The sequence below is a fragment of the Sciurus carolinensis genome, chromosome 4 (assembly GCF_902686445.1).
Source record: "Sciurus carolinensis chromosome 4, mSciCar1.2, whole genome shotgun sequence".
In the NCBI taxonomy this organism is placed as follows: domain Eukaryota; kingdom Metazoa; phylum Chordata; class Mammalia; order Rodentia; family Sciuridae; genus Sciurus; species Sciurus carolinensis.
Genome location: NC_062216.1, coordinates 135,509,243 through 135,521,747, shown reverse-complemented (window position 1 = coordinate 135,521,747; position 12,505 = coordinate 135,509,243). Strand labels below are relative to the sequence as shown.

The following is a 12,505-nucleotide window of genomic DNA, read 5'->3' as shown; positions in this document are numbered from 1 at the left end:
CACTTCTTCACTCCTAAAGTCACAGCAACATCTCCAAATAAATCTATTTGTTTTTAAATAGTCTGCCTATATTTCCTGTCCTGCAGAAACCATCAGACAGAGAATATACTTGAGACAGCAGATAGAAAACCAAAAAACTTAAAAGGTTCTGACCGTAGTTCTGGGGGAAAATGATGAGAACCCAAACCAGATTAGATGCAGTGAAGATAAAAAGGGTATCAAGTAGCCCTCCCTTATCTTCCAGGGATGCATTCAAAGACAGCTAGTGGATACCTGCAACTAGGGATGCTACCAGATCCTATGCATAATATGTTTTTTCCTATACATACATATATGTAATAAAGTTTACTCTATACATGAGGCACATTAAGAGATTAACAATAAAAGAACAATTATAAAAGTTATGTGAATGTAACCCCTGGCAATATCTAATTATACTTCATCTTTTCCCTTGAAGGAAGCATCTAAGATGACTCCTGTTTGCCACATCCAAGTAGCCAGCATCACTACTCTTGCACTTTGCAGCCACTGATAAGTAAGAGTCACTTGAATACAAGGACTGTGGCACTGCAGCAGCTGGTCTGAGGCAGCTACTCCCTGACTAACAGGCAGGGAGTGTACACAGCACAATATGCTGGACAAAGCATTCATATCCCCAACAGGTTGGAGCAGGATGAAACAAGATTTCACTGCACTACTCAGAAAAGAGGCCAATTGAAAACTTACACATTCCTTATTGGATTGATTGATTGATTATTGAATTTTTGGCCTACTATCTGTGGACCACAATTCATAGCAGATAACTGAAACCATAGAAAGTAGAACAGCAGATAATGGAGCACTGTTCTTGAAATATAATTATGAAGTCAAATTGACTAGAGTTTCTGATTATTCATATATGTGCATGAGCAAGAGGGTGGAATCAAGTGTAATATGGAAGACTCAAGCCTGAGCGAATTACCAGTCAGTGAATTTCCACAACTCAGATCAAGAAAGCAGAAGTTATTAATGAATGAACTGGTGGGCTCAGTTCAAGACCCTAAGAGATGCCCAGGTGGAGATATTCAACAGAATTTTCATGCTTGAAATTTAACTCAGGGGTCTGAACTGGACACAGAGATATAGAAGCTATTAGTATCTTTTAGTGCTGTAAAATAGAAATATAATGCAATTCACTTAAGAAATTTCACAGTAGGTGGTAGCCATTTTTTAAAAAATAAAAAGGAACACATGGAATTATATTTCATTTTACTTAATGTATCCAAAATGGTTTTCAGCATATAACAGTCACATTTTAAATACTAAGTAGCCTTGTGCAGCTCATGGCCACCATATTGTACAGTGCAGACTTGGGGACAGTCAAAGGTTTGAGAATGGATGTGTCATATGGAAAGTGTAAGCAGAATAAGGAAGGATTTAGAATGGAGACCTAGATAATGCCAAGAGAAATTTAAAGGGAAAACAGATTATAAATGAAATGAGGAAAAACTTTTCAAAGCACAGAAATGGGAAAAACAGAAACATCAAACTTTTCATAGAAAAGTTATTAACAATTAGTATAAGGTATAATGCAGGCCAATTGGGCAGAACTTAAAATTATCTATATACTACTAATAATTTTAACCTTCACAACATTTCATTAGTGTATAGGAATACAAGTTGGGGAAGATATAGACTTTGTAGAACCTAAAAATTAGCCAATTTTAGAGTTCTCTTTAAAAGAACAAAATTAAGAGTATGAAATTGTACAGAGCCCTCTGAAAGCCTAGAAAAGGAGCTGTAAAATTGAGGGACCCTGAAATTTAAGCTTCAGTAGCTTCATGAAACTCCTACATCCAAATTGGTTCAAGAATTCAATAGAAGGTATGAATATAGAAACTTTTTATGATAAGTTTTATGAGAAGGAAGAAAAGAACCCTATCAAGTTCCTCAGCCTCTCTTTTTAAGTGAACCCAGATTATGCAAAAAGTGTATTCAAGAGATGTCTTCAATCACACAGTAAACCACAGGTACATAAGCTTTAGTTAGCCTTTTCCCTATGCTCCTCCTAACCACTTCTTGCCCATGTAACATTTTTATTATCCTTCAGAATTCCTAAAAATGAAATTTGGAGGAAAAAAAAAAAAAACTTCAGTGTTCCCAAAATAGTAAATGCAGGATTACATCATCCAACTCATTTGCCATACTTCTTCTCAGAATGAAGTTGCATGTTATAATTCTGTATAATTAAGAAACCCAGCCAAGCATAGGCATCTACAAATTTTTGAGTAATGCTTTTGGGGACTCACATGAGAAAATGAATGAAAGATGAAGATCCTTTTCAGTTTTAAAAATAAAGATTTCATTTAGAGTGGTCCTCTACCATATGGGACCACCTGGCTGCTTAGAGCAAAATCCTATCACCATGACAACTGAGTTCAAACTTTCCATATCTTTAGGATTCTTATGATATATTCTTCCTCCAACCTATTTTCTCTCCCCAAAGATAAATGGTTAGACTGCAGTTCACAATAAACTATTTTTATACAAAACAAAAAGAGCAATTTCAGATTGTCCTTTGATGAACTATGGGAGTAACAAATACGCAGGGGAAAAAAAAAAGTCTACAAACTCCCTCAGTGGGATCAGAAGGCCTGTAGACTCTGGGAAATTACAACCATGTTCAAACAATCCAAGCGGCAAGGTAAAATTCCAATATTTCAGAGTACTTTATAACGCATTCAGCAGTCTTTTATAAATCAACCTATTTGGACCTGCAACAGTCACTAGCAGTTAGGGGTTCTTTCCTGAATTTATAAATGAGGAAATGATAGTTCAGAAAAGCAAATGTCTTGCCCTAGTTTTAGAACAAGAAGAATCCAAGATGTGTGATTTCATAGCTCATGATCTTTCTTAGAATCATAGGTTTTAGTCAATCAAAACATGAGTCAGAGCAACATAATGAGAAAGAAACTACTGGCTCATTCATTCATCAGGTACCACACACTGAACCCCAATAAGCCTATGTATGTTTTTGCAGGAGAGCTTTGTGCACATGACTTCTTGGCTACAAACACACAACATAATACTGATAAATAACAAGAGCATTCATCCCCCAAAAGTGAGCAATTGCCTCGCTGGTTGGGGTGGGGGGTGATTAAATGACTGCATCTCATTTACTTTTCCCTATTATCCTTCATATTGCATTTTCAAGTTTGCTGGGTTTCTTATTCTCCCTTTTAAAACATTCAGGCATTAGGTCTTCAGAATGTTTCAGATCATTACCACAGAATTTTAGAAATTCCAACAGAATAATTAACCAGGATAGGATCCTTAACTATCTCATATACATTTTTAATTTGACATTCAATGAACAGTAAAATTATTGTAGCCCCTCCAGTTGTGACAAGCGATACCTATGTAAGCTTAATCAAGAAAAACATATCAAAGTCAGTGTATTGGGTAAATTATAGTATTCAGTCAACAGAGAAGGCCCCAGATCAAAGCAAAATTAATTCCATTATCATGTGCTTTTCAAAGTGAAATTAGAAATACGGTTTAAATAACAGTTGATGCAAAGCAAGAGAACTGCCACAAGTAAACAGTCTGAACGCGATTTATTCTTATCCAAATGCCAAACACATCTGAGAATATTCAGTGACAGTTGACAAAGAAGGGGGAAAAACATTTCTCTAATGAATTGAGCAAGAACACCAAAAGAAAGCCTTCTTTCTGGGTCTGCTTCACGTTTGTCTACAGTCAGTTGGTGTTTGTGGTATTATAATGGTCAAATATCCATAAGCCTTGCCTTTTGATCCTATTGGAAGAAATTGCTGCTGGAAGGAGTGCTATTTCTCAGGAACCCAGAAGGGGCGCTGTGTGGCTCTCCTCCTACTCCACCAACCCAACAGCTGCTTCATGTGGAGGTCAGAGACTGCCAGTAATGGTGAGGAATTCCTTAATTGTCTGCTCATTCAGGGAAAGGAGAACTGGCCAAATAGTTTGAGAGCATAAAAACCTCCTTGGTAAAAGTGTCTTACTTTGGAGAGTTTCTTCACTTGCTTTTCAGTACTACTTAATATATTAAGTGTTCCCATGATGAGAACAAGACTCTGATGACATCAGATTTTTAAGAGTCTTTTAAAACTTTCTCCCAATGACTCTGGATAATCATTTAGTAAAACCAACCTAGACATCACCTTGGATGATATCACCTGAAGCACAGACCTTATCTTCAAAATGACTATTTAGTTATATAAAATAAATGGACATAAAAGGCTGCTACCAACAATCTTTTTCTAAAAGATATTAACTTTACAGTGATAGAATGATCTGTTGAAATATCCAATTGTTTATCTTGTGTTCATTGTCTTGTCATTCATTTTGGAGATTTGGCCCATTGAGTGTAATTTTGAAAAGCCTTAGCCCAAAGGTAGGGAAGCAGTATTTTCTGGTGAGGAAGGAGACAGGTCAGAGAACTGGCACCTTGCTCTGTAGTGGAGTCAGGACCTAGTAGGGGAACTGCTTCATGAGACAAAGTGAGAGGTGGTCTAGCTACCATGGTTTCTAGAGCCTCAACTTTGCTTAGGATTCCTAGAACCAAATTAAAGCATAGAATTAATGGAGTCAAGACCCAAGAGACATATTTGGTTCTGAAATGATGGTGTCTCGCAGCAGTGACCACCAAATACTGATCACCAATGAATGAAAAAAGAGCCTGTACCATTATCTTACTGTGTATGCATAACCCTGGGTCCTCTGCACAACTCTAGAGGAAGGAGGGCACTTAAAATTAGCTTGAATTTTCCACCATGTTTCTGGGACTTCACATTGGAATCAATTGCAGAATATAATGAAGAAATGAAATATTTTCAGTGCACTTAAGTTTATGGACGATGGTTCAGGCTAGTTACCTGGTTTGATATTTTTCTACAAGTCTGTCAAAAATCAAATAGTTGCCATATTAAAGTCTCTCACCATCCCACTTTCACAGAGGATTAGGGCACTATATGCTTTTGTGGGTCAAAAGTGTGCTTTCCATTTCACATTTTCACTTCTGAATAATGTGACCACTTTAGGACTCTATTGCTTATATCAGACACAAACATAGCAAATGTCTCAACAAAGAGATGAGAAAATTCCAACACAACATGTTATCTTTGATTTAGTTATATGTGGAAATCATGGGTAAACCCTTGCTGAAATGTTAACTGAACCACATTTGACAGTTAAGACAACTAAAAAGAAACTTCTAGTCAATTTAACACTACTCCATGTCTCAGTAAAGGAACACCTAACTGTAGAAATAATTGATATATGTAAGCAGAAAAATTTTTGCTAGACAACTGAATACAAAACAACAGTTGTTTCATAATATGTCTGAAACAACAATTACCATTTGCACGGTCTGCACAAAAAACTAAGAATATGGAATACAGAGTCTGTTTGGGTTAACAAAAAAAGAGCCATCTTTAGAGATTCTGTCATTCAATATTACTCAAAATGGAATTCTAAAACTATCATAGCAGGTCACACTGCCAGCCATCAAGTATTCTTAATTATTCATGTGAAAGCAAAGCTTGAAAATTGTGTCATGTTCCAGGGAAAAATGCCTCGGGACTTGAAATACATAGTTCACTGCAAACACTAGGATCGAATTGTCTGCCTTTTAATCCCAGCTTTGCCAGTTACCAGTTCTGTGAACTTTGCCAAGTGGTAGGAAAATTTATGCATCAATAATATGGGCATAATGATAGTGTCTAAATTAGATTGTTTTGAGACTGGCATCGGAAAACATGAGTAAAGTTCTGTGCTGAGGCTGATGCCTGCCACACAGTCCTCAAAATACTTTTGAGAGTGTTACTGTTGTAACTATCACTGTTACTCATAAACAGCTGTAAAAGAAAATCATTTTTGAGATACCTGTATTTTCTGGGTATCAACAACTTTATTCAAAAATTATTTGTTAAGCAATAGGGCACAAAGTAGAAAGACAAGGTCCCTCCTTGCCCTGGATCTTTCATTCCAGTAGTGGGATGAGAAAAGATACACAATAAATCAACAAATAAGTAAAGTAATAAGTGATAGGCCCAAAACAGCTGGGAGACAGTGCATAGCAGTAGTGCTGCCTTAGTTTGGCGTCAGGAAAGGCAAACTCTGAAAAGTAGACATCAGAGCTGATCTCCCAACAATGGAGAGGCACCTGCCTAGGAAAGATGGAGGTCAAGAGGTTCTGGGGAAGAGAATATTAAGTTCCAAGGTACTAAGGCAGAAAGGAGCCTCAAGAGTCTTTTGGAAGAGTTTCTCTCCCAGAATAATCCCAACAGGACAGCATGCACCAGCAGAAACCATTTTGTTAATATGCAGCATGAATCTTCAGGCAGAGGTTTCTGCTTCCTGTTGCTGTGTGTAGAGCCAAGGCCTCCATTCACAACCTACATCAATTAGCTCCATCATTCTTTGTTGCAGTGGAATGTACAAAACAGGCCAATGTGTTTATTCTGTCTCAAATCTCTACAAGAATTTCATCTCACCAAATTATATGCTGATTCTGCTCATCATGGGTATGTACCTACCATAGTTAAGTTTAGGAAATGGGTGGACTGGGACTTTATTCAAGCAAGTAACAGGGTAGAGACTATAAAGCTTTCCCCAAAGTTCACTATTAGAGATGGTTATCAAGAAGACTTTTGAGATCAATAGCTGAAGTTAACCATGTTAAATTATTTGTAAGGCAATTCTCTTTATAGTCATGGTCCTTTTGGTAGGGGGGAGGGGAGCAGGATAAAAGTGGATTCTGTTCTATCAACACTTTGGTTGCTTTCAACCACATGGATAACTGGATAACACCAAAGCATTCACATCATTAAGTGGTTCACTATAAACCACTGATAAAAGATATTCCTTCCACAGTGACTGCCACGAAATACAACTACTAGAGGCATCATCTCAAGAGACATCAAACATTACATGTGCACCTCACCAAGGTCTCAGAAGAAAAATATTCTAATTGGCCAACTGCAAAGTAGAATCAATTGGGATTCCCTACCAATAAATTGTATAACAAGTCACAAAAAGGTACAATCTTGCTCCTAAGAAAGTAGGCATTATACGTGCTAGTGACAAACTTTCTTAAGTATCAGTGTTTTCTTTTTGTCCTTTCCTGTTATTGCTTATAGAAAGAATATTTAAGGAAGATAAGTCAGATTCATTTGGAATAAAATAAGGACTGAGAGGATACTCCTCCTTTGTTTTGAGATTTTTTTCCCCAAAGTTTTATTTGGTTCTGTGCTTTTATTTCCCCCTGCTTCTGTTCATATTCTTCTTATCCTGGCCACCCCAATGCATGACAATGACAAGCCCACCTATTGTTATTCTTAATAGACAAGTCAAATTTGCTATATGAAGTCAGCAATCTCAGTATTAGCATAGATTTGAAGGTCCAAAAACAGCTGAGGGGAATAATGGTTATCATCTGAGAAATTTAATAAAAAAAAGCTGCTTCAGCACTGAAAATGTGCTACTAAGCAACAAAGTTAAAGCGACTGTTGGGAAGTCTTAGTTTTTGCAAACAAGGGTGGAAATGCAGATACAGGAAATGATTAATTATTGGATGTCTCCTAATTAAATGATGTTTTATTTCTGATTAGTTCTAATGCATATAAAGATACATGCAAACCAGCTGATTGTGAAGAATTGTGGGAAAAATTGATTTCATTATGGTTGCTGCACATTTGTACACAAAGCCAGTTAAATTATCTCTTCCAGAGTCCCTTTCCAGACCTTGAAGTAACTAGAGATTATTATAAACACAAAAGCATCACAAAACATGAGTTTTCCAAATAACAAGCATCGTTTCCTCTCCTTTTTTTTTTTTACAACTAAAATAGAGGAACAGAATAATAAGTATGTGAATTTTAAATGCATTTGTCCAAATATTAAATATACTTTTCTTGATGAATGCTCTATTGGGTCTCAGCCTTAGAATAAACATCAGGCCTAGAGCGTGCAGGTACAGTCTCATCTGAGAGCAATCACACCTCAAACAGAATGGAGTCTCTCAGCATTCCTATGGATACATAAATTCCCAGGAATCAGGAGTCAGATGATCCTCCTGCTCCCCAAAAAGCAAAGAAATTAACATCCTTGTCCAAATGGATTAAATAGATGGTTTCAGATTAAAAAGAAAATATGTACACTTTTATGATATTATCAAGTGATATAAAGCCCTAAAATACCAATTCAAAATCAATTTATATTCACACACATGAAATTTATATATGTATACACACATATTTAATAGGAAATATAAATATCTACCATATTAATACAAGATACATTATCATAATTAAATCTAGTATTTATTAAGCTTATATTTATAAAAGGTTCTATTATTTACAAAAATCTCATTTAACCCTTACCACCTTTCAGTTAATTCAACACTGTCATTATTCTCATTTTGCAGTTGAAGACTCCGAGCATCAGAGTATCAATAATTTTCTTGGTTTCATCATCTATAAAATGGAGATAATAATAATGCCCACAGGATAGGGTTGGGGTGATCATTAAAATAATTAGTGTTTGTTACAACAGTACCTTAGACACAGTAGTTTTTTCTTATAAGTAACAGCAGCACCAGTTGCAGAAAATTGACCAACATTCCTGAACTACCATGCGTACTGCAGTTTCAAAAAGCCCAGCTCCTAACCACTACCACCCTGCCTCTCATTACCAACAAGGGGTCACTGTTGTAGGAAAAGTCCCTTAAATGAGGAATTTGTAGACATCCCCATAGACGATACAAGAAAGATGCGCTAAGATAAATTGTGGTGATGGAATAAGGAGGAGCTAATTTCTGAGGTGAGTAAGCCCAGATTATTTAGAACTTGGTAGACCATAACCAGCCTCCTGAATTGCACTGGAAAGCAAATCTCAGCAGAGCTGAGGGAGTGAATGGCCTCCCATAATGTGCTCCCCGCGGCTTGCTCACTTAGCACTTTGCACCACCAGAGTTTGTTCCATTTGCTTAGTTTAGAAGTCAATAAAGCTGTGCACAGAGTTGCTAATCACACATAAAATACAAAAATACAACACATCAAGAGAAAACAAAGCCAAGAAAACAATGCTGCCATTCTTACTGAACCCTTGGGCTCCCGCCATGGTCCAAGAAGTAAAGTCTTACTGACAAAAATATGCCCTTGACATCTTACTAAATAGAAATTTTATGCTGACAAATAATTCCTTTTAAGACTATCTTGGTCACATGTGATAGGCTGCAACAGCTCCTTGATGTGGTCACTAAAGACAGCTGAATAAAGAGGAACCTGGAAACCATGGCCAGGAAAGCTACAACCCTTGAGCTTCAACTTCAGCCCTTTATCAGAAGCCACTCTTGGTCTTACATCACACCCAAAAATGAACCCCAAAAATCAACCCAAAATGAAGACCTGGACTTAGGAAAACATAAGGGAAAAGCTCCCCTCCCAACATGGCAATGATTTTTGGGGTATCATAGCAAAAGCTCAGACTACAAAGCTCAAATTAATAGAACTATAAACTGAAAAGCTTCTGCACAGTCAAGGAAACAATCCAACAACAAAGGTGGCCTACAATTTGGGATAAAAACATTTGCAAACCGTATGTCTCATAAGGAGTTAATATCCAAAAATATGAAGAACTCACACAATTCATTAGTAGGAAAACTAACCCAATTTCAACAAATGGCAAAGCATCTGAAGAAACATTTCTCCAAAGGTGACATACAAATGGACAATGCTTATATGAAAAGGTGCTCAACCTCACAAAGCAGGGCCATGTACATCAAAACCACAACCAAGTATCACCTCATACCTGTTCAGATGACTACTATCAAAAAGGCAAAAGATAACAAGAGTTGGTACATGTGTGGAGAAAAGGGAACCCTTGTACACTATCAGTGGGAATGTAGATTGGTAGAGTTGTTATGGAAAACAGTGTGGATGGTCCTAAAGAAATTAAAAATAGAACTACCATGACCCAGAAATCCTCCTTCTGAGAATATGCCCAAAGGCACTGAAATCACCACCCTGTAAAGATATGTGCATCCCAAGTTCACTGCAGCATGATCTGCAAGAGCCAAGGACAAGGACCCAGCAGGGTGAGGCATTACTCAGTGGCAGAGTGCTTGTCTGACACGGTAAGGCCTATGTTTGATCCCCAACAAAGCAAGGAAAAAATGAAAAGAAAAAAATAACACAGACCTAGAAACCACTAAAATGTCCATTGGTGGATAAAGGGATTTAAAAAAATTATATATATTTATTACGGAATATTTTTCATTTGCCACACTGTGGATGAACCTGAAGGGATTTCATGCCAATGGAATAAGCCAGACACTAAAAAATATTGTTATGATCTCACTTCCATGCTGAATGTAAAAAGGGAAAAAGTCAAATACACAGAGATAGACAATAAAATGGGTTACCAGGGTCACGAAGGCAGGGGGAGAGTAGGAAATGAGAAGATGTAAGTCAAGGGGAAAAGAGGAGTTTAGAGGACAGATAATATCAAAGAATACGACTTAGAGAAAAGATGTATTCAATGAGACTTTAACCCCAATATCATGAACCTAACATAGAAACCAGACATATTTCAATTTTAATATCTAGATTTAAAGCTATCTAAAATCAAGGATAAACTTTGAGACTTACGCTAAACTATTCTTTCTTTTGCGCCCAAGGCAGCAGTCTCCATGACCAGGAGTAGTATTAACCCAAGTATATGACCCTAATTGGAGCAGTATTAACACAATTTTATAAACCAGATCTCACAATTACTCTACTACACAAAAGGCACACTTTTGAATATATGCAAGAAAAACACCTGATCATGCTCAAAAGTAAACGAGCCAATCACTGTGAAGTGTATATCAGCCTTAAATGACTGCAAAGGTGAGGGCGAAGGAGAGTTTTAATTCCATTGATTCAATACAGTGCTGCTGCTTCTCCATGTTTAGAAGGGAAATGTCCTACTTAACTTGGTACTGTCCTACTTGTTTTATATGTTCTTACTATTGGAGTATGCAAGTTATTAAATTGCTTAACAGAGTTGTAATGCATCTGATTATCCCTGAGGTTTAAGAGCAATAAGGAGGACACTTATCCACTTTTTTATTTTTCATTGCTTGGGGAATCCAAAATGCTCTTTGTTAAAGGAATGAAAAGTATAGATAAAAATAATACCAAAGAACCAGTGGATGACTGCCACCATAAGAATGGTCGATTGTCTCATTATAAGAATAAAGTACCTCTTCTTAGTGAAAGAGATGATGCCTAACCTATGGAACAGAATCTGGAGACATAACTGCTAAAAAGCCTGTCATATAGTTAACATGTATGTACAGTCAGCAGGGTCTTGCTAAGACTGACTTTGAACTTGCAATACACACACACACACACACACACACACACACACACACACACAGGCACACATACATATTTCCTACTAGAAAAAGTTTTAGTTTAGCTATAATCTCAAAGTCAAATATGAAGCTGCTAGAAATTATTAATGCTGAAAATGGCATCTATTTAAACCCATAATTAAATCAAAGAGGAGTTTAATAAGAAATCAATAGATATCACAAAGAAATATCTCTGTGGTTCTTGCAGTTTCCAAGACATAAAACAGCTTCAAACAATCGTGCTGTGTGTTTGGAGGCCTGTCCCTTGTTTGTGCCATGTTTCCCACTGGTCTTCCAGCTGTCAGATTGAGTCTAGCCATAGATAGGATGTGGCCACACCAGGCAATTTGTAAAAACAAACAATGGAAATAACAACAATATAGATGTTAATAAAACTAAATTAACTGCAATGAACATGATATTCATGCTGGCCATGAGTGATAGGTAGATATTATTAATGAAATCTGTTTCATTAGAAACAATACAAGGTCCTCCTACCCTTTTGGAGGCACAGAGGAATCTAGTTCTCCAGTCTTATATTTTCCTGGGGCTATGTGACGGAATTCTGACTAATAGAACATGGGTAGCAGGGAACTATATCACTGCTAGACTTGGCCCTTATAACCACCAGCTTGATCCTCCATACCCTCTTTGCACTCATTGGCCATCTGGATAGGAAGATAAAGTTTAAAATCCAAAGGAGGCTCTGGGGCACAGACAGAACCAGGAGAGAGGAGGATGCTGGAACCCCAAGTCATCCTTTGAAGGGGAAAAGTCCAGGTATGCCTCCCAACTTTCAATTACACAAAGCTATTAATGTTCTGATTTTAAGATTCCCATACCCTTACTTTATCAAGACTTAGAGAGGGCGGGCTTTCATATGGCCTGCCCCTCACCCTCGGTTCAGAGGATTGAACCCAGGGGCACTAAACCACTGAACCACATCCCCAGTTATTTTTGTTTTTTATTTTGGGACACAGCCTCAGTTTCTAAGGTGGGCTTTGAACTTGCAATCTACCTGCCCCAGCAACCCAAATCGCTGTGTGCCACGATGCCCAGCCTTATCATATCCCTGACGATGAAATCTAA

At 37.2% G+C, this 12,505-nt stretch overlaps 1 protein-coding gene across 1 annotated transcript in view; it reads right to left on the bottom strand.

Moving 5' to 3' along the window:
• Nav3 (neuron navigator 3) overlaps nt 1-12,505 on the bottom strand; it is a 707,491-nt gene that overhangs the window by 680,894 nt on the left and 14,092 nt on the right. The gene's annotated exons all lie outside the window — the stretch shown is intronic.